The sequence below is a fragment of the Lagenorhynchus albirostris genome, chromosome 4, assembly GCF_949774975.1.
Source record: "Lagenorhynchus albirostris chromosome 4, mLagAlb1.1, whole genome shotgun sequence".
In the NCBI taxonomy this organism is placed as follows: Eukaryota; Metazoa; Chordata; class Mammalia; order Artiodactyla; family Delphinidae; genus Lagenorhynchus; species Lagenorhynchus albirostris.
Genome location: NC_083098.1, coordinates 57091626 through 57118396, shown reverse-complemented (window position 1 = coordinate 57118396; position 26771 = coordinate 57091626).

Below are 26771 nucleotides of genomic sequence, written 5' to 3'. Positions count from 1 at the left end.
TAATACACGGAATGTAACCTTGGCTACACAGGAACTGAATTACAAAACAGAACAGGGTCTCAAATTTAGAAAACCAACTTATGCTTGCTTAAGGGGAAAGGTGAGTTGGGGTGCTGCATAAAACCAGAGATTGAAATGAGCACAGATAAAGTTCCTTAAGCCAAATATGGAATAGACAAGAGCTACTCCTTGTTCAACGAAATGGACTCAACACCCCATATTAAATGCCTAAGAGTGTACCTGACTAGGAAGTATCTTAAAACCTATGGATTGCTATGTCTCTGAAAGAGAATCAAGCGTGTGTACAGGGGCATAAACGCAGCAGTGATAGGATTGGAGAAGTTCGGTGAGCAAATGAAGACCCTTTGAAGTCATGTTGCATGGTACCCATTCCATGGGTCTCAACTCTCCAGGTTTAAGGTATTCTTCCTTCAGCTAAAACATGCATTTGGAAGCCAGAGTATGATCAACCATGTGATCGGGAGACGTGTTCCAATATGTGTCAGTTTTCGTCCCCTGGTACTCGGGTGCAACATTCCAGACGCTTTACTAACACTCTCCCGACTTGGAGAGTCAGTGCCTTTAACCTCCTGTTTGGCCCAGTTTGCAATTTCTGCGGAAGATGAACAGGAATAGGGAGAACCAATGACAGACTAGCTGGAGGTGTCTGGACGGGCAAATTTAACTCTCATTTCCCACCAGGAAGAGGAATTAACCAAAGGTTCAGCGTGCCGTGCCGGAACCAGATTAGGGCCTGAAGCCATCCTGCGGTGTTGTGGCCAGCTCACAAGAAAGCGACTTGAAGAAAGGAGCTCAGGGGCACTGTAATTCACAAACCTGCAGAGTTATAAATGACAGCTATCGTCCAAAAATATACTGAAGTAAGGCTGCCAAGAGGACTTGAAAGCGGGGCAGAATTGCAGGAAACCGATTTCAGGAGGTAGCCTGGAATTGCATTGAAAGCATAAGAAAAGAGGCAGAACGTCCACAATGATGCACTTGGCCAAAAAGGGCGTATGCGTTTTTTCCTGAATATATTCAGGAAAAAACGCATACGCCCTTTTTGGCCAACCAAGCAAGCTTGCAAAGGAAATCTGCACTACAATGAAGTCTCACTTCCCCCCGGTCAAAAGGGCCATCTGAAAAAAGTGTAAAATCCAGAAAGGCAGGACAGGCCATGGAGAACTGGGAGCCTTGTTATGCTGATGGGCGGGATGTAAATTGCCAACAGCCACTCGGGAGAAGTGTATGGTGTTTCCTGAAACATCTAAAAAACAAAGCAACAGAGCCTAGGGCACTTCCACTTATGGTCCTATAGCTTAGGGAAATTAAAATCAAAAAGACACAGCCACCCCAAAGGTTGGGACGGCTCTGTTTACAAGAACCTGGTTTACGGTACAAGTTCAATATCGCAGAAAGTGAAAAATGGATAAAGAAGTTGTGGTACTTACGTAAAATGCAGTATCACTCAGCAATGAAATCTATGTCATCAGGCCCGTAGCAGCATAATGAGTGGATTCAGGTATGATGTTTCTAACTGAAATAAGTCACACAGGAAAAGAAACATCATAAGATATCACTAATACACGGAATGTAACCTTGGCTACACAGGAACTGAATTACAAAACAGAACAGGGTCTCAAATTTAGAAAACCAACTTATGCTTGCTTAAGGGGAAAGGTGAGTTGGGGTGCTGCATAAAACCAGAGATTGAAATGAGCACAGATAAAGTTCCTTAAGCCAAATATGGAATAGACAAGAGCTACTCCTTGCTCAACGAAATGGACTCAACACCCCATATTAAATGCCTAAGAGTGTACCTGACTAGGAAGTATCTTAAAACCTATGGATTGCTATGTCTCCGAAAGAGAATCAAGCGTGTGTGCAGGGGCATAATCGCAGCAGTGATAGGATTGGAGAGGTTCAGTGAGCAAATGAAGACCCTTTGAAGTCATACTGCATGGTACCCATTCCACGGGTCTCAACTCTCCAGGTTTAAGGTGTTCTTCCTTCAGCTAAAATATGCATGTGGAAGCCAGAGTATGATCAACTGTGTGATCGGGAGACGTGTTCCAATATGTGTCAGTTTTCGTCCCCTGGTACTCGGGTGCAACATTCCAGACGCTTTACTAACACTCTCCCGACTTAGAGAGTCAGTGCCTTTAACCTCCTGTTTGGCCCAGTTTGCAATTTCTGCGGAAGATGAACAGGAATAGGCAGAACCAATGACAGACTAGATGGAGGTGTCTGGACGGGCAAATTTAACTCTCATTTCCCACCAGGAAGAGGAATTAACCAAAGGCTCAGCGTGCCGTGCCGGAACAAGATTAGGGCCTGAAGCCATCCTGCAGTGTTGCGGCCAGCTCACGAGAAAGCGAGTTGAAGAAAGGAGCTCAGGGGCACTGTAATTCACAAACCTGCAGAGTTATAAATGACAGCTATCGTCCAAAAATATACTGAAGTAAGGCTGCCAAGAGGACTTGAAAGCGGGGCAGAATTGCAGGAAACCGATTTCAGGAGGTAGACTGGAATTGCATTTAAAGCATAGGAAAAGAGGCAGAACGTCCACAATGATGCACTTGGCCAAAAAGGGCGTATGCGTTTTTTCCTGAATATATTCAGGAAAAAACACATACGCCCTTTTTGGCCAACCAAGCAAGGTTGCAAAGGAAATCTGCACTACAATGAAGTCTCACTTCCCCCCGGTCAAAAGGGCCATCTGAAAAAAGTGTAAAATCCAGAAAGGCAGGACAGGCCATGGAGAACTGGGAGCCTTGTTATGCTGATGGGCTGGAGGTAACTTGCCAACAGCCACTCGGGAGAAGTGTATGGTGTTTCCTGAAACATCTAAAAAACTAAGCAACAGAGCCTAGGGCACTTCCACTTATGGTCCTATAGCTTAGGGAAATTAAAATCAAAAAGACACAGCCACCCCAAAGGTTGGGACGGCTCTGTTTACAAGAACCTGGTTTACGGTACAAGTTCAATATCGCAGAAAGTGAAAAATGGATAAAGAAGTTGTGGTACTTACGTACAATGCAGTATCACTCAGCAATGAAATCTATATCATCAGGCCCGTAGCAGCATAATGAGTGGATTCAGGTATGATGATTCTAACTGAAATAAGTCACACAGGAAAAGAAACATCATAAGATATCACTAATACACGGAATGTAACCTTGGCTACACAGGAACTGAATTACAAAACAGAACAGGGTCTCAAATTTAGAAAACCAACTTATGCTTGCTTAAGGGGAAAGGTGAGTTGGGGTGCTGCATAAAACCAGAGATTGAAATGAGCACAGATAAAGTTCCTTAAGCCAAATATGGAATAGACAAGAGCTACTCCTTGCTCAACGAAATGGACTCAACACCCCATATTAAATGCCTAAGAGTGTACCTGACTAGGAAGTATCTTAAAACCTATGGATTGCTATGTCTCTGAAAGAGAATCAAGCGTGTGTACAGGGGCATAAACGCAGCAGTGATAGGATTGGAGAAGTTCGGTGAGCAAATGAAGACCCTTTGAAGTCATGTTGCATGGTACCCATTCCATGGGTCTCAACTCTCCAGGTTTAAGGTATTCTTCCTTCAGCTAAAACATGCATTTGGAAGCCAGAGTATGATCAACCATGTGATCGGGAGACGTGTTCCAATATGTGTCAGTTTTCGTCCCCTGGTACTCGGGTGCAACATTCCAGACGCTTTACTAACACTCTCCCGACTTGGAGAGTCAGTGCCTTTAACCTCCTGTTTGGCCCAGTTTGCAATTTCTGCGGAAGATGAACAGGAATAGGGAGAACCAATGACAGACTAGCTGGAGGTGTCTGGACGGGCAAATTTAACTCTCATTTCCCACCAGGAAGAGGAATTAACCAAAGGCTCAGCGTGCCGTGCCGGAACCAGATTAGGGCCTGAAGCCATCCTGCGGTGTTGTGGCCAGCTCACAAGAAAGCGACTTGAAGAAAGGAGCTCAGGGGCACTGTAATTCACAAACCTGCAGAGTTATAAATGACAGCTATCGTCCAAAAATATACTGAAGTAAGGCTGCCAAGAGGACTTGAAAGCGGGGCAGAATTGCAGGAAACCGATTTCAGGAGGTAGCCTGGAATTGCATTGAAAGCATAGGAAAAGAGGCAGAACGTCCACAATGATGCACTTGGCCAAAAAGGGCGTACGCGTTTTTTCCTGAATATATTCAGGAAAAAACGCATACGCCCTTTTTGGCCAACCAAGCAAGCTTGCAAAGGAAATCTGCACTACAATGAAGTCTCACTTCCCCCCGGTCAAAAGGGCCATCTGAAAAAAGTGTAAAATCCAGAAATGCAGGACAGGCCATGGAGAACTGGGAGCCTTGTTATGCTGATGGGCGGGATGTAAATTGCCAACAGCCACTCGGGAGAAGTGTATGGTGTTTCCTGAAACATCTAAAAAACAAAGCAACAGAGCCTAGGGCACTTCCACTTATGGTCCTATAGCTTAGGGAAATTAAAATCAAAAAGACACAGCCACCCCAAAGGTTGGGACGGCTCTGTTTACAAGAACCTGGTTTACGGTACAAGTTCAATATCGCAGAAAGTGAAAAATGGATAAAGAAGTTGTGGTACTTACGTACAATGCAGTATCACTCAGCAATGAAATCTATGTCATCAGGCCCGTAGCAGCATAATGAGTGGATTCAGGTATGATGTTTCTAACTGAAATAAGTCACACAGGAAAAGAAACATCATAAGATATCACTAATACACGGAATGTAACCTTGGCTACACAGGAACTGAATTACAAAACAGAACAGGGTCTCAAATTTAGAAAACCAACTTATGCTTGCTTAAGGGGAAAGGTGAGTTGGGGTGCTGCATAAAACCAGAGATTGAAATGAGCACAGATAAAGTTCCTTAAGCCAAATATGGAATAGACAAGAGCTACTCCTTGCTCAACGAAATGGACTCAACACCCCATATTAAATGCCTAAGAGTGTACCTGACTAGGAAGTATCTTAAAACCTATGGATTGCTATGTCTCTGAAAGAGAATCAAGCGTGTGTACAGGGGCATAAACGCAGCAGTGATAGGATTGGAGAAGTTCGGTGAGCAAATGAAGAACCTTTGAAGTCATATTGCATGGTACCCATTCCATGGGTCTCAACTCTCCAGGTTTAAGGTATTCTTCCTTCAGCTAAAACATGCATTTGGAAGCCAGAGTATGATCAACCGTGTGATCGGGAGACGTGTTCCAATATGTGTCAGTTTTCGTCCCCTGGTACTCGGGTGCAACATTCCAGACGCTTTACTAACACTCTCCCGACTTGGAGAGTCAGTGCCTTTAACCTCCTGTTTGGCCCAGTTTGCAATTTCTGCGGAAGATGAACAGGAATAGGGAGAACCAATGACAGACTAGCTGGAGGTGTCTGGACGGGCAAATTTAACTCTCATTTCCCACCAGGAAGAGGAATTAACCAAAGGCTCAGCGTGCCGTGCCGGAACCAGATTAGGGCCTGAAGCCATCCTGCGGTGTTGCGGCCAGCTCACGAGAAAGCGAGTTGAAGAAAGGAGCTCAGGGGCACTGTAATTCACAAACCTGCAGAGTTATAAATGACAGCTATCGTCCAAAAATATACTGAAGTAAGGCTGCCAAGAGGACTTGAAAGCGGGGCAGAATTGCAGGAAACCGATTTCAGGAGGTAGACTGGAATTGCATTTAAAGCATAGGAAAAGAGGCAGAACGTCCACAATGATGCACTTGGCCAAAAAGGGCGTATGCGTTTTTTCCTGAATATATTCAGGAAAAAACGCATACGCCCTTTTTGGCCAACCAAGAAAGCTTGCAAAGGAAATCTGCACTACAATGAAGTCTCACATCCCCCCGGTCAAAAGGGCCATCTGAAAAAAGTGTAAAATCCAGAAAGGCAGGACAGGCCATGGAGAACTGGGAGCCTTGTTATGCTGATGGGCGGGATGTAAATTGCCAACAGCCACTCGGGAGAAGTGTATGGTGTTTCCTGAAACATCTAAAAAACAAAGCAACAGAGCCTAGGGCACTTCCACTTATGGTCCTATAGCTTAGGGAAATTAAAATCAAAAGACACAGCCACCCCAAAGGTTGGGACGGCTCTGTTTACAAGAACCTGGTTTACGGTACAAGTTCAATATTGCAGAAAGTGAAAAATGGATAAAGAAGTTGTGGTACTTACGTACAATGCAATATCACTCAGCAATGAAATCTATGTCATCAGGCCCGTAGCAGCATAATGAGTGGATTCAGGTACAATGATTCTAACTGAAATGAGTCACACAGAAAAAGAAACATCATAAGATATCACTAATACACGGAATGTAACCTTGGCTACACAGGAACTGAATTACAAAACAGAACAGGGTCTCAAATTTAGAAAACCAACTTATGCTTGCTTAAGGGGAAAGGTGAGTTGGGGTGCTGCATAAAACCAGAGATTGAAATGAGCACAGATAAAGTTCCTTAAGCCAAATATGGAATAGACAAGAGCTACTCCTTGCTCAACGAAATGGACTCAACACCCCATATTAAATGCCTAAGAGTGTACCTGACTAGGAAGTATCTTAAAACCTATGGATTGCTATGTCTCTGAAAGAGAATCAAGCGTGTGTACAGGGGCATAAACGCAGCAGTGATAGGATTGGAGAGGTTCGGTGAGCAAATGAAGACCCTTTGAAGTCATATTGCATGGTACCCATTCCACGGGTCTCAACTCTCCAGGTTTAAGGTATTCTTCCTTCAGCTAAAACATGCATGTGGAACCCAGAGTATGATCAACCGTGTGATCGGGAGACGTGTTCCAATATGTGTCAGTTTTGGTCCCCTGGTACTCGGGTGCAACATTCCAGACGCTTTACTAACACTCTCCCGACTTGGAGAGTCAGTGCCTTTAACCTCCTGTTTGGCCCAGTTTGCAATTTCTGCGGAAGATGAACAGGAATAGGGAGAACCAATGACAGACTAGCTGGAGGTGTCTGGACGGGCAAATTTAACTCTCATTTCCCACCAGGAAGAGGAATTAACCAAAGGCTCAGCGTGCCGTGCCGGAACAAGATTAGGGCCTGAAGCCATCCTGCAGTGTTGCGGCCAGCTCACGAGAAAGCGAGTTGAAGAAAGGAGCTCAGGGGCACTGTAATTCACAAACCTGCAGAGTTATAAATGACAGCTATCGTCCAAAAATATACTGAAGTAAGGCTGCCAAGAGGACTTGAAAGCGGGGCAGAATTGCAGGAAACCGATTTCAGGAGGTAGACTGGAATTGCATTGAAAGCATAGGAAAAGAGGCAGAACGTCCACAATGATGCACTTGGCCAAAAAGTGCGTATGCGTTTTTTCCTGAATATATTCAGGAAAAAACGCATACGCACTTTTTGGCCAACCAAGCAAGCTTGCAAAGGAAATCTGCACTACAATGAAGTCTCACTTCCCCCCGGTCAAAAGGGCCATCTGAAAAAAGTGTAAAATCCAGAAAGGCAGGACAGGCCATGGAGAACTGGGAGCCTTGTTATGCTGATGGGCTGGAGGTAACTTGCCAACAGCCACTCGGGAGAAGTGTATGGTGTTTCCTGAAACATCTAAAAAACAAAGCAACAGAGCCTAGGGCACTTCCACTTATGGTCCTATAGCTTAGGGAAATTAAAATCAAAAAGACACAGCCACCCCAAAGGTTGGGACGGCTCTGTTTACAAGAACCTGGTTTACGGTACAAGTTCAATATCGCAGAAAGTGAAAAATGGATAAAGAAGTTGTGGTACTTACGTACAATGCAGTATCACTCAGCAATGAAATCTATGTCATCAGGCCCGTAGCAGCATAATGAGTGGATTCAGGTATGATGATTCTAACTGAAATAAGTCACACAGGAAAAGAAACATCATAAGATATCACTAATACACGGAATGTAACCTTGGCTACACAGGAACTGAATTACAAAACAGAACAGGGTCTCAAATTTAGAAAACCAACTTATGCTTGCTTAAGGGGAAAGGTGAGTTGGGGTGCTGCATAAAACCAGAGATTGAAATGAGCACAGATAAAGTTCCTTAAGCCAAATATGGAATAGACAAGAGCTACTCCTTGCTCAACGAAATGGACTCAACACCCCATATTAAATGCCTAAGAGTGTACCTGACTAGGAAGTATCTTAAAACCTATGGATTGCTATGTCTCTGAAAGAGAATCAAGCGTGTGTACAGGGGCATAAACGCAGCAGTGATAGGATTGGAGAAGTTCGGTGAGCAAATGAAGACCCTTTGAAGTCATGTTGCATGGTACCCATTCCATGGGTCTCAACTCTCCAGGTTTAAGGTATTCTTCCTTCAGCTAAAACATGCATTTGGAAGCCAGAGTATGATCAACCATGTGATCGGGAGACGTGTTCCAATATGTGTCAGTTTTCGTCCCCTGGTACTCGGGTGCAACATTCCAGACGCTTTACTAACACTCTCCCGACTTGGAGAGTCACTGCCTTTAACCTCCTGTTTGGCCCAGTTTGCAATTTCTGCGGAAGATGAACAGGAATAGGGAGAACCAATGACAGACTAGCTGGAGGTGTCTGGACGGGCAAATTTAACTCTCATTTCCCACCAGGAAGAGGAATTAACCAAAGGCTCAGCGTGCCGTGCCGGAACCAGATTAGGGCCTGAAGCCATCCTGCGGTGTTGTGGCCAGCTCACAAGAAAGCGACTTGAAGAAAGGAGCTCAGGGGCACTGTAATTCACAAACCTGCAGAGTTATAAATGACAGCTATCGTCCAAAAATATACTGAAGTAAGGCTGCCAAGAGGACTTGAAAGCGGGGCAGAATTGCAGGAAACCGATCTCAGGAGGTAGACTGGAATTGCATTGAAAGCATAGGAAAAGAGGCAGAACGTCCACAATGATGCACTTGGCCAAAAAGGGCGTATGCGTTTTTTCCTGAATATATTCAGGAAAAAACGCATACGCCCTTTTTGGCCAACCAAGCAAGCTTGCAAAGGAAATCTGCACTACAATGAAGTCTCACTTCCCCCCGGTCAAAAGGGCCATCTGAAAAAAGTGTAAAATCCAGAAAGGCAGGACAGGCCATGGAGAACTGGGAGCCTTGTTATGCTGATGGGCGGGATGTAAATTGCCAACAGCCACTCGGGAGAAGTGTATGGTGTTTCCTGAAACATCTAAAAAACAAAGCAACAGAGCCTAGGGCACTTCCACTTATGGTCCTATAGCTTAGGGAAATTAAAATCAAAAAGACACAGCCACCCCAAAGGTTGGGACGGCTCTGTTTACAAGAACCTGGTTTACGGTACAAGTTCAATATCGCAGAAAGTGAAAAATGGATAAAGAAGTTGTGGTACTTACGTACAATGCAGTATCACTCAGCAATGAAATCTATGTCATCAGGCCCGTAGCAGCATAATGAGTGGATTCAGGTATGATGTTTCTAACTGAAATAAGTCACACAGGAAAAGAAACATCATAAGATATCACTAATACACGGAATGTAACCTTGGCTACACAGGAACTGAATTACAAAACAGAACAGGGTCTCAAATTTAGAAAACCAACTTATGCTTGCTTAAGGGGAAAGGTGAGTTGGGGTGCTGCATAAAACCAGAGATTGAAATGAGCACAGATAAAGTTCCTTAAGCCAAATATGGAATAGACAAGAGCTACTCCTTGCTCAACGAAATGGACTCAACACCCCATATTAAATGCCTAAGAGTGTACCTGACTAGGAAGTATCTTAAAACCTATGGATTGCTATGTCTCTGAAAGAGAATCAAGCGTGTGTACAGGGGCATAAACGCAGCAGTGATAGGATTGGAGAAGTTCGGTGAGCAAATGAAGAACCTTTGAAGTCATATTGCATGGTACCCATTCCACGGGTCTCAACTCTCCAGGTTTTAGGTATTCTTCCTTCAGCTAAAACATGCATGTGGAACCCAGAGTATGATCAACCGTGTGATCGGGAGACGTGTTCCAATATGTGTCAGTTTTCGTCCCCTGGTACTCGGGTGCAACATTCCAGACGCTTTACTAACACTCTCCCGACTTGGAGAGTCAGTGCCTTTAACCTCCTGTTTGGCCCAGTTTGCAATTTCTGCGGAAGATGAACAGGAATAGGGAGAACCAATGACAGACTAGCTGGAGGTGTCTGGACGGGCAAATTTAACTCTCATTTCCCACCAGGAAGAGGAATTAACCAAAGGCTCAGCGTGCCGTGCCGGAACCAGATTAGGGCCTGAAGCCATCCTGTGGTGTGGCGGCCAGCTCACGAGAAAGCGAGTTAAAGAAAGGAGCTCAGGGGCACTGTAATTCACAAACCTGCAGAGTTATAAATGACAGCTATCGTCCAAAAATATACTGAAGTAAGGCTGCCAAGAGGACTTGAAAGCGGGGCAGAATTGCAGGAAACCGATCTCAGGAGGTAGACAGGAATTGGATTTAAAGCATAGGAAAAGAGGCAGAACGTCCACAATGATGCACTTGGCCAAAAAGGGCGTATGCGTTTTTTCCTGAATATATTCAGGAAAAAACACATACGCCCTTTTTGGCCAACCAAGCAAGCTTGCAAAGGAAATCTGCACTACAATGAAGTCTCACTTCCCCCCGGTCAAAAGGGCCATCTGAAAAAAGTGTAAAATCCAGAAAGGCAGGACAGGCCATGGAGAACTGGGAGCCTTGTTATGCTGATGGGCGGGATGTAAATTGCCAACAGCCACTCGGGAGAAGTGTATGGTGTTTCCTGAAACATCTAAAAAACAAAGCAACAGAGCCTAGAGCACTTCCACTTATGGTCCTATAGCTTAGGGAAATTAAAATCAAAAAGACACAGCCACCCCAAAGGTTGGGACGGCTCTGTTTACAAGAACCTGGTTTACGGTACAAGTTCAATATCGCAGAAAGTGAAAAATGGATAAAGAAGTTGTGGTACTTACGTACAATGCAGTATCACTCAGCAATGAAATCTATGTCATCAGGCCCGTAGCTGCATAATGAGTGGATTCAGGTATGATGATTCTAACTGAAATAAGTCACACAGGAAAAGAAACATCATAAGATATCACTAATACACGGAATGTAAACTTGGCTACATAGGAACTGAATTACAAAACAGAACAGGGTCTCAAATTTAGAAAACCAACTTATGCTTGCTTAAGGGGAAAGGTGAGTTGGGGTGCTGCATAAAACCAGAGATTGAAATGAGCACAGATAAAGTTCCTTAAGCCAAATATGGAATAGACAAGAGCTACTCCTTGCTCAACGAAATGGATTCAACACCCCATATTAAACACCTAAGAATGTACCTGACTAGGAAGTATCTTAAAACCTATGGATTGCTATGTCTCCGAAAGAGAATCAAGCGTGTGTACAGGGGCATAAACGCAGCAGTGATAGGATTGGAGAGGTTCAGTGAGCAAATGAAGACCCTTTGAAGTCATATTGCATGGTACCCATTCCACGGGTCTCAACTCTCCAGGTTTAAGGTATTCTTCCTTCAGCTAAAACATGCATTTGGAAGCCAGAGTATGATCAACCGTGTGATCGGGAGACGTGTTCCAATATGTGTCAGTTTTCGTCCCCTGGTACTCGGGTGCAACATTCCAGACGCTTTACTAACACTCTCCCGACTTGGAGAGTCAGTGCCTTTAACCTCCTGTTTGGCCCAGTTTGCAATTTCTGCGGAAGATGAACAGGAATAGGGAGAACCAATGACAGACTAGCTGGAGGTGTCTGGACGGGCAAATTTAACTCTCATTTCCCACCAGGAAGAGGAATTAACCAAAGGCTCAGCGTGCCGTGCCGGAACCAGATTAGGGCCTGAAGCCATCCTGCGGTGATGCGGCCAGCTCACGAGAAAGCGAGTTGAAGAAAGGAGCTCAGGGGCACTGTAATTCACAAACCTGCAGAGTTATAAATGACAGGTATCGTCCAAAAATATACTGAAGTAAGGCTGCCAAGAGGACTTGAAAGCGGGGCAGAATTGCAGGAAACCGATCTCAGGAGGTAGACTGGAATTGCATTTAAAGCATAGGAAAAGAGGCAGAACGTCCACAATGATGCACTTGGCCAAAAAGGGCGTATGCGTTTTTTCCTGAATATATTCAGGAAAAAACGCATACGCCCTTTTTGGCCAACCAAGCAAGCTTGCAAAGGAAATCTGCACTACAATGAAGTCTCACTTCCCCCCGGTCAAAAGGGCCATCTGAAAAAAGTGTAAAATCCAGAAAGGCAGGACAGGCCATGGAGAACCGGGAGCCTTGTTATGCTGATGGGCGGGATGTAAATTGCCAACAGCCACTCGGGAGAAGTGTATGGTGTTTTCTGAAACAACTAAAAAACAAAGCAACAGAGCCTAGGGCACTTCCACTTATGGTCCTATAGCTTAGGGAAATTAAAATCAAAAAGACACAGCCACCCCAAAGGTTGGGACGGCTCTGTTTACAAGAACCTGGTTTACGGTACAAGTTCAATATCGCAGAAAGTGAAAAATGGATAAAGAAGTTGTGGTACTTACGTACAATGCAATATCACTCAGCAATGAAATCTATGTCATCAGGCCCGTAGCTGCATAATGAGTGGATTCAGGTATGATGATTCTAACTGAAATAAGTCACACAGGAAAAGAAACATCATAAGATATCACTAATACACGGAATGTAAACTTGGCTACATAGGAACTGAATTACAAAACAGAACAGGGTCTCAAATTTAGAAAACCAACTTATGCTTGCTTAAGGGGAAAGGTGAGTTGGAGTGCTGCATAAAACCAGAGATTGAAATGAGCACAGATAAAGTTCCTTAAGCCAAATATGGAATAGACAAGAGCTACTCCTTGCTCAACGAAATGGATTCAACACCCCATATTAAACACCTAAGAATGTACCTGACTAGGAAGTATCTTAAAACCTATGGATTGCTATGTCTCCGAAAGAGAATCAAGCGTGTGTGCAGGGGCATAAACGCAGCAGTGATAGGATTGGAGAGGTTCAGTGAGCAAATGAAGACCCTTTGAAGTCATATTGCATGGTACCCATTCCACGGGTCTCAACTCTCCAGGTTTAAGGTATTCTTCCTTCAGCTAAAACATGCATTTGGAAGCCAGAGTGTGATCAACCGTGTGATCGGGAGACATGTTCCAATATGTGTCAGTTTTCGTCCCCTGGTACTCGGGTGCAACATTCCAGACGCTTTACTAACACTCTCCCGACTTGGAGAGTCAGTGCCTTTAACCTCCTGTTTGGCCCAGTTTGCAATTTCTGCGGAAGATGAACAGGAATAGGGAGAACCAATGACAGACTAGCTGGAGGTGTCTGGACGGGCAAATTTAACTCTCATTTCCCACCAGGAAGAGGAATTAACCAAAGGCTCAGCGTGCCGTGCCGGAACCAGATTAGGGCCTGAAGCCATCCTGCGGTGTTGCGGCCAGCTCACGAGAAAGCGAGTTGAAGAAAGGAGCTCAGGGGCACTGTAATTCACAAACCTGCAGAGTTATAAATGACAGCTATCGTCCAAAAATATACTGAAGTAAGGCTGCCAAGAGGACTTGAAAGCGGGGCAGAATTGCAGGAAACCGATCTCAGGAGGTAGACTGGAATTGCATTTAAAGCATAGGAAAAGAGGCAGAACGTCCACAATGATGCACTTGGCCAAAAAGGGCGTATGCGTTTTTTCCTGAATATATTCAGGAAAAAACGCATACGCCCTTTTTGGCCAACCAAGCAAGCTTGCAAAGGAAATCTGCACTACAGTGAAGTCTCACTTCCCCCCGGTCAAAAGGGCCATCTGAAAAAAGTGTAAAATCCAGAAAGGCAGGACAGGCCATGGAGAACTGGGAGCCTTGTTATGCTGATGGGCGGGATGTAAATTGCCAACAGCCACTCGGGAGAAGTGTATGGTGTTTCCTGAAACATCTAAAAAACAAAGCAACAGAGCCTAGGGCACTTCCACTTATGGTCCTATAGCTTAGGGAAATTAAAATCAAAAAGACACAGCCACCCCAAAGGTTGGGACGGCTCTGTTTACAAGAACCTGGTTTACAGTACAAGTTCAATATCGCAGAAAGTGAAAAATGGATAAAGAAGTTGTGGTACTTACGTACAATGCAGTATCACTCAGCAATGAAATCTATGTCATCAGGCCCGTAGCAGCATAATGAGTGGATTCAGGTATGATGATTCTAACTGAAATAAGTCACACAGAAAAAGAAACATCATAAGATATCACTAATACACGGAATGTAAACTTGGCTACATAGGAACTGAATTACAAAACAGAACAGGTTCTAAAATTTAGAAAACCAACTTATGCTTGCTTAAGGGCAAAGGTGAGTTGGGGTGCTGCATAAAACCAGAGATTGAAATGAGCACAGATAAAGTTCCTTAAGCCAAATATGGAATAGACAAGAGCTACTCCTTGCTCAACGAAATGGATTCAACACCCCATATTAAACACCTAAGAATGTACCTGACTAGGAAGTATCTTAAAACCTATGGATTGCTATGTCTCCAAAAGAGAATCAAGCGTGTGTGCAGGGGCATAATTGCAGCAGTGATAGGTTTGGAGAGGTTCAGTGAGCAAATGAAGACCCTTTGAAGTCATATTGCATGGTACCCATTCCACGGGTCTCAACTCTCCAGGTTTAAGGTATTCTTCCTTCAGCTAAAACATGCATTTGGAAGCCAGAGTATGATCAACCATGTGATCGGGAGACGTGTTCCAATATGTCTCAGTTTTCGTCCCCTATTACTTGGGTGCAACATTCCAGACGCTTTACTAACACTCTCCCGACTTGGAGAGTCAGTGCCTTTAACCTCCTGTTTGGCCCAGTTTGCAATTTCTGTGGAAGATGAACAGGAATAGGCAGAACCAATGACAGACTAGATGGAGGTGTCTGGATGGGCAAATTTAACTCTCATTTCGCACCAGGAAGAGGAATTAACCAAAGGCTCAGCGTTCCATGCCGGAACCAGATTAGGGCCTGAAGCCATCCTGCGGTGTTGCGGCCAGCTCACGAGAAAGCGAGTTGAAGAAAGGAGCTCAGGGGCACTGTAATTCACAAACCTGCAGAGTTATAAATGACAGCTATCGTCCAAAAATATACTGAAGTAAGGCTGCCAAGAGGACTTGAAAGCAGGGCAGAATTGCAGGAAACCGATTTCAGGAGGTAGACTGGAATTGCATTTAAAGCATAGGAAAAGAGGCAGAACGTCCACAATGATGCACTTGGCCAAAAAGGGCGTATGCGTTTTTTCCTGAATATATTCAGGAAAAAACGCATACGCCCTTTTTGGCCAACCAAGCAAGCTTGCAAAGGAAATCTGCACTACAATGAAGTCTCACTTCCCCCCGGTCAAAAGGGCCATCTGAAAAAAGTGTAAAATCCAGAAAGGCAGGACAGGCCATGGAGAACTGGGAGCCTTGTTATGCTGATGGGCTGGAGGTAACTTGCCAACAGCCACTCGGGAGAAGTGTATGGTGTTTCCTGAAACATCTAAAAAACTAAGCAACAGAGCCTAGGGCACTTCCACTTATGGTCCTATAGCTTAGGGAAATTAAAATCAAAAAGACACAGCCACCCCAAAGGTTGGGACGGCTCTGTTTACAAGAACCTGGTTTACGGTACAAGTTCAATATCGCAGAAAGTGAAAAATGGATAAAGAAGTTGTGGTACTTACGTACAATGCAGTATCACTCAGCAATGAAATCTATGTCATCAGGCCCGTAGCAGCATAATGAGTGGATTCAGGTATGATGATTCTAACTGAAATAAGTCACACAGGAAAAGAAACATCATAAGATATCACTAATACACGGAATGTAACCTTGGCTACACAGGAACTGAATTACAAAACAGAACAGGGTCTCAAATTTAGAAAACCAACTTATGCTTGCTTAAGGGGAAAGGTGAGTTGGGGTGCTGCATAAAACCAGAGATTGAAATGAGCACAGATAAAGTTCCTTAAGCCAAATATGGAATAGACAAGAGCTACTCCTTGCTCAACGAAATGGACTCAACACCCCATATTAAATGCCTAAGAGTGTACCTGACTAGGAAGTATCTTAAAACCTATGGATTGCTATGTCTCTGAAAGAGAATCAAGCGTGTGTACAGGGGCATAAACGCAGCAGTGATAGGATTGGAGAAGTTCGGTGAGCAAATGAAGACCCTTTGAAGTCATGTTGCATGGTACCCATTCCATGGGTCTCAACTCTCCAGGTTTAAGGTATTCTTCCTTCAGCTAAAACATGCATTTGGAAGCCAGAGTATGATCAACCATGTGATCGGGAGACGTGTTCCAATATGTGTCAGTTTTCGTCCCCTGGTACTCGGGTGCAACATTCCAGACGCTTTACTAACACTCTCCCGACTTGGAGAGTCAGTGCCTTTAACCTCCTGTTTGGCCCAGTTTGCAATTTCTGCGGAAGATGAACAGGAATAGGGAGAACCAATGACAGACTAGCTGGAGGTGTCTGGACGGGCAAATTTAACTCTCATTTCCCACCAGGAAGAGGAATTAACCAAAGGCTCAGCGTGCCGTGCCGGAACCAGATTAGGGCCTGAAGCCATCCTGCGGTGTTGTGGCCAGCTCACAAGAAAGCGACTTGAAAAAAGGAGCTCAGGGGCACTGTAATTCACAAACCTGCAGAGTTATAAATGACAGCTATCGTCCAAAAATATACTGAAGTAAGGCTGCCAAGAGGACTTGAAAGCGGGGCAGAATTGCAGGAAACCGATTTCAGGAGGTAGCCTGGAATTGCATTGAAAGCATAGGAAAAGAGGCAGAACGTCCACAATGATGCACTTGGCCAAAAAGGGCGTACGCGTTTTTTCCTGAATATATTCAGGAAAAAACGCATACGCCCTTTTTGGCCAACCAAGCAAGCTTGCAAAGGAAATCTGCACTACAATGAAGTCTCACTTCCCCCCGGTCAAAAGGGCCATCTGAAAAAAGTGTAAAATCCAGAAAGGCAGGACAGGCCATGGAGAACTGGGAGCCTTGTTATGCTGATGGGCGGGATGTAAATTGCCAACAGCCACTCGGGAGAAGTGTATGGTGTTTCCTGAAACATCTAAAAAACAAAGCAACAGAGCCTAGGGCACTTCCACTTATGGTCCTATAGCTTAGGGAAATTAAAATCAAAAAGACACAGCCACCCCAAAGGTTGGGACGGCTCTGTTTACAAGAACCTGGTTTACGGTACAAGTTCAATATCGCAGAAAGTGAAAAATGGATAAAGAAGTTGTGGTACTTACGTACAATGCAGTATCACTCAGCAATGAAATCTATGTCATCAGGCCCGTAGCAGCATAATGAGTGGATTCAGGTATGATGTTTCTAACTGAAATAAGTCACACAGGAAAAGAAACATCATAAGATATCACTAATACACGGAATGTAACCTTGGCTACACAGGAACTGAATTACAAAACAGAACAGGGTCTCAAATTTAGAAAACCAACTTATGCTTGCTTAAGGGGAAAGGTGAGTTGGGGTGCTGCATAAAACCAGAGATTGAAATGAGCACAGATAAAGTTCCTTAAGCCAAATATGGAATAGACAAGAGCTACTCCTTGCTCAACGAAATGGACTCAACACCCCATATTAAATGCCTAAGAGTGTACCTGACTAGGAAGTATCTTAAAACCTATGGATTGCTATGTCTCTGAAAGAGAATCAAGCGTGTGTACAGGGGCATAAACGCAGCAGTGATAGGATTGGAGAAGTTCGGTGAGCAAATGAAGAACCTTTGAAGTCATATTGCATGGTACCCATTCCATGGGTCTCAACTCTCCAGGTTTAAGGTATTCTTCCTTCAGCTAAAACATGCATTTGGAAGCCAGAGTATGATCAACCGTGTGATCGGGAGACGTGTTCCAATATGTGTCAGTTTTCGTCCCCTGGTACTCGGGTGCAACATTCCAGACGCTTTACTAACACTCTCCCGACTTGGAGAGTCAGTGCCTTTAACCTCCTGTTTGGCCCAGTTTGCAATTTCTGCGGAAGATGAACAGGAATAGGGAGAACCAATGACAGACTAGCTGGAGGTGTCTGGACGGGCAAATTTAACTCTCATTTCCCACCAGGAAGAGGAATTAACCAAAGGCTCAGCGTGCCGTGCCGGAACCAGATTAGGGCCTGAAGCCATCCTGCGGTGTTGCGGCCAGCTCACGAGAAAGCGACTTGAAGAAAGGAGCTCAGGGGCACTGTAATTCACAAACCTGCAGAGTTATAAATGACAGCTATCGTCCAAAAATATACTGAAGTAAGGCTGCCAAGAGGACTTGAAAGCGGGGCAGAATTGCAGGAAACCGATTTCAGGAGGTAGACTGGAATTGCATTTAAAGCATAGGAAAAGAGGCAGAACGTCCACAATGATGCACTTGGCCAAAAAGGGCGTATGCGTTTTTTCCTGAATATATTCAGGAAAAAACGCATACGCCCTTTTTGGCCAACCAAGAAAGCTTGCAAAGGAAATCTGCACTACAATGAAGTCTCACATCCCCCCGGTCAAAAGGGCCATCTGAAAAAAGTGTAAAATCCAGAAAGGCAGGACAGGCCATGGAGAACTGGGAGCCTTGTTATGCTGATGGGCGGGATGTAAATTGCCAACAGCCACTCGGGAGAAGTGTATGGTGTTTCCTGAAACATCTAAAAAACAAAGCAACAGAGCCTAGGGCACTTCCACTTATGGTCCTATAGCTTAGGGAAATTAAAATCAAAAGACACAGCCACCCCAAAGGTTGGGACGGCTCTGTTTACAAGAACCTGGTTTACGGTACAAGTTCAATATTGCAGAAAGTGAAAAATGGATAAAGAAGTTGTGGTACTTACGTACAATGCAATATCACTCAGCAATGAAATCTATGTCATCAGGCCCGTAGCAGCATAATGAGTGGATTCAGGTACGATGATTCTAACTGAAATGAGTCACACAGAAAAAGAAACATCATAAGATATCACTAATACACGGAATGTAACCTTGGCTACACAGGAACTGAATTACAAAACAGAACAGGGTCTCAAATTTAGAAAACCAACTTATGCTTGCTTAAGGGGAAAGGTGAGTTGGGGTGCTGCATAAAACCAGAGATTGAAATGAGCACAGATAAAGTTCCTTAAGCCAAATATGGAATAGACAAGAGCTACTCCTTGCTCAACGAAATGGACTCAACACCCCATATTAAATGCCTAAGAGTGTACCTGACTAGGAAGTATCTTAAAACCTATGGATTGCTATGTCTCTGAAAGAGAATCAAGCGTGTGTACAGGGGCATAAACGCAGCAGTGATAGGATTGGAGAAGTTCGGTGAGCAAATGAAGAACCTTTGAAGTCATATTGCATGGTACCCATTCCATGGGTCTCAACTCTCCAGGTTTAAGGTATTCTTCCTTCAGCTAAAACATGCATTTGGAAGCCAGAGTATGATCAACCGTGTGATCGGGAGACGTGTTCCAATATGTGTCAGTTTTCGTCCCCTGGTACTCGGGTGCAACATTCCAGACGCTTTACTAACACTCTCCCGACTTGGAGAGTCAGTGCCTTTAACCTCCTGTTTGGCCCAGTTTGCAATTTCTGCGGAAGATGAACAGGAATAGGGAGAACCAATGACAGACTAGCTGGAGGTGTCTGGACGGGCAAATTTAACTCTCATTTCCCACCAGGAAGAGGAATTAACCAAAGGCTCAGCGTGCCGTGCCGGAACCAGATTAGGGCCTGAAGCCATCCTGCGGTGTTGCGGCCAGCTCACGAGAAAGCGACTTGAAGAAAGGAGCTCAGGGGCACTGTAATTCACAAACCTGCAGAGTTATAAATGACAGCTATCGTCCAAAAATATACTGAAGTAAGGCTGCCAAGAGGACTTGAAAGCGGGGCAGAATTGCAGGAAACCGATTTCAGGAGGTAGACTGGAATTGCATTTAAAGCATAGGAAAAGAGGCAGAACGTCCACAATGATGCACTTGGCCAAAAAGGGCGTATGCGTTTTTTCCTGAATATATTCAGGAAAAAACGCATACGCCCTTTTTGGCCAACCAAGAAAGCTTGCAAAGGAAATCTGCACTACAATGAAGTCTCACATCCCCCCGGTCAAAAGGGCCATCTGAAAAAAGTGTAAAATCCAGAAAGGCAGGACAGGCCATGGAGAACTGGGAGCCTTGTTATGCTGATGGGCGGGATGTAAATTGCCAACAGCCACTCGGGAGAAGTGTATGGTGTTTCCTGAAACATCTAAAAAACAAAGCAACAGAGCCTAGGGCACTTCCACTTATGGTCCTATAGCTTAGGGAAATTAAAATCAAAAGACACAGCCACCCCAAAGGTTGGGACGGCTCTGTTTACAAGAACCTGGTTTACGGTACAAGTTCAATATTGCAGAAAGTGAAAAATGGATAAAGAAGTTGTGGTACTTACGTACAATGCAATATCACTCAGCAATGAAATCTATGTCATCAGGCCCGTAGCAGCATAATGAGTGGATTCAGGTACGATGATTCTAACTGAAATGAGTCACACAGAAAAAGAAACATCATAAGATATCACTAATACACGGAATGTAACCTTGGCTACACAGGAACTGAATTACAAAACAGAACAGGGTCTCAAATTTAGAAAACCAACTTATGCTTGCTTAAGGGGAAAGGTGAGTTGGGGTGCTGCATAAAACCAGAGATTGAAATGAGCACAGATAAAGTTCCTTAAGCCAAATATGGAATAGACAAGAGCTACTCCTTGCTCAACGAAATGGACTCAACACCCCATATTAAATGCCTAAGAGTGTACCTGACTAGGAAGTATCTTAAAACCTATGGATTGCTATGTCTCTGAAAGAGAATCAAGCGTGTGTACAGGGGCATAAACGCAGCAGTGATAGGATTGGAGAGGTTCGGTGAGCAAATGAAGACCCTTTGAAGTCATATTGCATGGTACCCATTCCACGGGTCTCAACTCTCCAGGTTTAAGGTATTCTTCCTTCAGCTAAAACATGCATGTGGAACCCAGAGTATGATCAACCGTGTGATCGGGAGACGTGTTCCAATATGTGTCAGTTTTGGTCCCCTGGTACTCGGGTGCAACATTCCAGACGCTTTACTAACACTCTCCCGACTTGGAGAGTCAGTGCCTTTAACCTCCTGTTTGGCCCAGTTTGCAATTTCTGCGGAAGATGAACAGGAATAGGGAGAACCAATGACAGACTAGCTGGAGGTGTCTGGACGGGCAAATTTAACTCTCATTTCCCACCAGGAAGAGGAATTAACCAAAGGCTCAGCGTGCCGTGCCGGAACAAGATTAGGGCCTGAAGCCATCCTGCAGTGTTGCGGCCAGCTCACGAGAAAGCGAGTTGAAGAAAGGAGCTCAGGGGCACTGTAATTCACAAACCTGCAGAGTTATAAATGACAGCTATCGTCCAAAAATATACTGAAGTAAGGCTGCCAAGAGGACTTGAAAGCGGGGCAGAATTGCAGGAAACCGATTTCAGGAGGTAGACTGGAATTGCATTGAAAGCATAGGAAAAGAGGCAGAACGTCCACAATGATGCACTTGGCCAAAAAGTGCGTATGCGTTTTTTCCTGAATATATTCAGGAAAAAACGCATACGCACTTTTTGGCCAACCAAGCAAGCTTGCAAAGGAAATCTGCACTACAATGAAGTCTCACTTCCCCCCGGTCAAAAGGGCCATCTGAAAAAAGTGTAAAATCCAGAAAGGCAGGACAGGCCATGGAGAACTGGGAGCCTTGTTATGCTGATGGGCTGGAGGTAACTTGCCAACAGCCACTCGGGAGAAGTGTATGGTGTTTCCTGAAACATCTAAAAAACAAAGCAACAGAGCCTAGGGCACTTCCACTTATGGTCCTATAGCTTAGGGAAATTAAAATCAAAAAGACACAGCCACCCCAAAGGTTGGGACGGCTCTGTTTACAAGAACCTGGTTTACGGTACAAGTTCAATATCGCAGAAAGTGAAAAATGGATAAAGAAGTTGTGGTACTTACGTACAATGCAGTATCACTCAGCAATGAAATCTATGTCATCAGGCCCGTAGCAGCATAATGAGTGGATTCAGGTATGATGATTCTAACTGAAATAAGTCACACAGGAAAAGAAACATCATAAGATATCACTAATACACGGAATGTAACCTTGGCTACACAGGAACTGAATTACAAAACAGAACAGGGTCTCAAATTTAGAAAACCAACTTATGCTTGCTTAAGGGGAAAGGTGAGTTGGGGTGCTGCATAAAACCAGAGATTGAAATGAGCACAGATAAAGTTCCTTAAGCCAAATATGGAATAGACAAGAGCTACTCCTTGCTCAACGAAATGGACTCAACACCCCATATTAAATGCCTAAGAGTGTACCTGACTAGGAAGTATCTTAAAACCTATGGATTGCTATGTCTCTGAAAGAGAATCAAGCGTGTGTACAGGGGCATAAACGCAGCAGTGATAGGATTGGAGAAGTTCGGTGAGCAAATGAAGACCCTTTGAAGTCATGTTGCATGGTACCCATTCCATGGGTCTCAACTCTCCAGGTTTAAGGTATTCTTCCTTCAGCTAAAACATGCATTTGGAAGCCAGAGTATGATCAACCATGTGATCGGGAGACGTGTTCCAATATGTGTCAGTTTTCGTCCCCTGGTACTCGGGTGCAACATTCCAGACGCTTTACTAACACTCTCCCGACTTGGAGAGTCACTGCCTTTAACCTCCTGTTTGGCCCAGTTTGCAATTTCTGCGGAAGATGAACAGGAATAGGGAGAACCAATGACAGACTAGCTGGAGGTGTCTGGACGGGCAAATTTAACTCTCATTTCCCACCAGGAAGAGGAATTAACCAAAGGCTCAGCGTGCCGTGCCGGAACCAGATTAGGGCCTGAAGCCATCCTGCGGTGTTGTGGCCAGCTCACAAGAAAGCGACTTGAAGAAAGGAGCTCAGGGGCACTGTAATTCACAAACCTGCAGAGTTATAAATGACAGCTATCGTCCAAAAATATACTGAAGTAAGGCTGCCAAGAGGACTTGAAAGCGGGGCAGAATTGCAGGAAACCGATCTCAGGAGGTAGACTGGAATTGCATTGAAAGCATAGGAAAAGAGGCAGAACGTCCACAATGATGCACTTGGCCAAAAAGGGCGTATGCGTTTTTTCCTGAATATATTCAGGAAAAAACGCATACGCCCTTTTTGGCCAACCAAGCAAGCTTGCAAAGGAAATCTGCACTACAATGAAGTCTCACTTCCCCCCGGTCAAAAGGGCCATCTGAAAAAAGTGTAAAATCCAGAAAGGCAGGACAGGCCATGGAGAACTGGGAGCCTTGTTATGCTGATGGGCGGGATGTAAATTGCCAACAGCCACTCGGGAGAAGTGTATGGTGTTTCCTGAAACATCTAAAAAACAAAGCAACAGAGCCTAGGGCACTTCCACTTATGGTCCTATAGCTTAGGGAAATTAAAATCAAAAAGACACAGCCACCCCAAAGGTTGGGACGGCTCTGTTTACAAGAACCTGGTTTACGGTACAAGTTCAATATCGCAGAAAGTGAAAAATGGATAAAGAAGTTGTGGTACTTACGTACAATGCAGTATCACTCAGCAATGAAATCTATGTCATCAGGCCCGTAGCAGCATAATGAGTGGATTCAGGTATGATGTTTCTAACTGAAATAAGTCACACAGGAAAAGAAACATCATAAGATATCACTAATACACGGAATGTAACCTTGGCTACACAGGAACTGAATTACAAAACAGAACAGGGTCTCAAATTTAGAAAACCAACTTATGCTTGCTTAAGGGGAAAGGTGAGTTGGGGTGCTGCATAAAACCAGAGATTGAAATGAGCACAGATAAAGTTCCTTAAGCCAAATATGGAATAGACAAGAGCTACTCCTTGCTCAACGAAATGGACTCAACACCCCATATTAAATGCCTAAGAGTGTACCTGACTAGGAAGTATCTTAAAACCTATGGATTGCTATGTCTCTGAAAGAGAATCAAGCGTGTGTACAGGGGCATAAACGCAGCAGTGATAGGATTGGAGAAGTTCGGTGAGCAAATGAAGAACCTTTGAAGTCATATTGCATGGTACCCATTCCATGGGTCTCAACTCTCCAGGTTTAAGGTATTCTTCCTTCAGCTAAAACATGCATTTGGAAGCCAGAGTATGATCAACCGTGTGATCGGGAGACGTGTTCCAATATGTGTCAGTTTTCGTCCCCTGGTACTCGGGTGCAACATTCCAGATGCTTTACTAACACTCTCCCGACTTGGAGAGTCAGTGCCTTTAACCTCCTGTTTGGCCCAGTTTGCAATTTCTGCGGAAGATGAACAGGAATAGGGAGAACCAATGACAGACTAGCTGGAGGTGTCTGGACGGGCAAATTTAACTCTCATTTCCCACCAGGAAGAGGAATTAACCAAAGGCTCAGCGTGCCGTGCCGGAACCAGATTAGGGCCTGAAGCCATCCTGCGGTGTTGTGGCCAGCTCACAAGAAAGCGACTTGAAGAAAGGAGCTCAGGGGCACTGTAATTCACAAACCTGCAGAGTTATAAATGACAGCTATCGTCCAAAAATATACTGAAGTAAGGCTGCCAAGAGGACTTGAAAGCGGGGCAGAATTGCAGGAAACCGATTTCAGGAGGTAGACTGGAATTGCATTGAAAGCATAGGAAAAGAGGCAGAACGTCCACAATGATGCACTTGGCCAAAAAGGGCGTATGCGTTTTTTCCTGAATATATTCAGGAAAAAACGCATACGCCCTTTTTGGCCAACCAAGCAAGGTTGCAAAGGAAATCTGCACTACAATGAAGTCTCACTTCCCCCCGGTCAAAAGGGCCATCTGAAAAAAGTGTAAAATCCAGAAAGGCAGGACAGGCCATGGAGAACTGGGAGCCTTGTTATGCTGATGGGCGGGATGTAAATTGCCAACAGCCACTCGGGAGAAGTGTATGGTGTTTCCTGAAACATCTAAAAAACAAAGCAACAGAGCCTAGGGCACTTCCACTTATGGTCCTATAGCTTAGGGAAATTAAAATCAAAAAGACACAGCCACCCCAAAGGTTGGGACGGCTCTGTTTACAAGAACCTGGTTTACGGTACAAGTTCAATATCGCAGAAAGTGAAAAATGGATAAAGAAGTTGTGGTACTTACGTACAATGCAATATCACTCAGCAATGAAATCTATGTCATCAGGCCCGTAGCTGCATAATGAGTGGATTCAGGTATGATGATTCTAACTGAAATAAGTCACACAGGAAAAGAAACATCATAAGATATCACTAATACACGGAATGTAAACTTGGCTACATAGGAACTGAATTACAAAACAGAACAGGGTCTCAAATTTAGAAAACCAACTTATGCTTGCTTAAGGGGAAAGGTGAGTTGGGGTGCTGCATAAAACCAGAGATTGAAATGAGCACAGATAAAGTTCCTTAAGCCAAATATGGAATAGACAAGAGCTACTCCTTGCTCAACGAAATGGATTCAACACCCCATATTAAACACCTAAGAATGTACCTGACTAGGAAGTATCTTAAAACCTATGGATTGCTATGTCTCCGAAAGAGAATCAAGCGTGTGTACAGGGGCATAAACGCAGCAGTGATAGGATTGGAGAGGTTCAGTGAGCAAATGAAGACCCTTTGAAGTCATATTGCATGGTACCCATTCCACGGGTCTCAACTCTCCAGGTTTAAGGTATTCTTCCTTCAGCTAAAACATGCATTTGGAAGCCAGAGTATGATCAACCGTGTGATCGGGAGACGTGTTCCAATATGTGTCAGTTTTCGTCCCCTGGTACTCGGGTGCAACATTCCAGACGCTTTACTAACACTCTCCCGACTTGGAGAGTCAGTGCCTTTAACCTCCTGTTTGGCCCAGTTTGCAATTTCTGCGGAAGATGAACAGGAATAGGGAGAACCAATGACAGACTAGCTGGAGGTGTCTGGACGGGCAAATTTAACTCTCATTTCCCACCAGGAAGAGGAATTAACCAAAGGCTCAGCGTGCCGTGCCGGAACCAGATTAGGGCCTGAAGCCATCCTGCGGTGATGCGGCCAGCTCACGAGAAAGCGAGTTGAAGAAAGGAGCTCAGGGGCACTGTAATTCACAAACCTGCAGAGTTATAAATGACAGGTATCGTCCAAAAATATACTGAAGTAAGGCTGCCAAGAGGACTTGAAAGCGGGGCAGAATTGCAGGAAACCGATCTCAGGAGGTAGACTGGAATTGCATTTAAAGCATAGGAAAAGAGGCAGAACGTCCACAATGATGCACTTGGCCAAAAAGGGCGTATGCGTTTTTTCCTGAATATATTCAGGAAAAAACGCATACGCCCTTTTTGGCCAACCAAGCAAGCTTGCAAAGGAAATCTGCACTACAATGAAGTCTCACTTCCCCCCGGTCAAAAGGGCCATCTGAAAAAAGTGTAAAATCCAGAAAGGCAGGACAGGCCATGGAGAACCGGGAGCCTTGTTATGCTGATGGGCGGGATGTAAATTGCCAACAGCCACTCGGGAGAAGTGTATGGTGTTTCCTGAAACAACTAAAAAACAAAGCAACAGAGCCTAGGGCACTTCCACTTATGGTCCTATAGCTTAGGGAAATTAAAATCAAAAAGACACAGCCACCCCAAAGGTTGGGACGGCTCTGTTTACAAGAACCTGGTTTACGGTACAAGTTCAATATCGCAGAAAGTGAAAAATGGATAAAGAAGTTGTGGTACTTACGTACAATGCAATATCACTCAGCAATGAAATCTATGTCATCAGG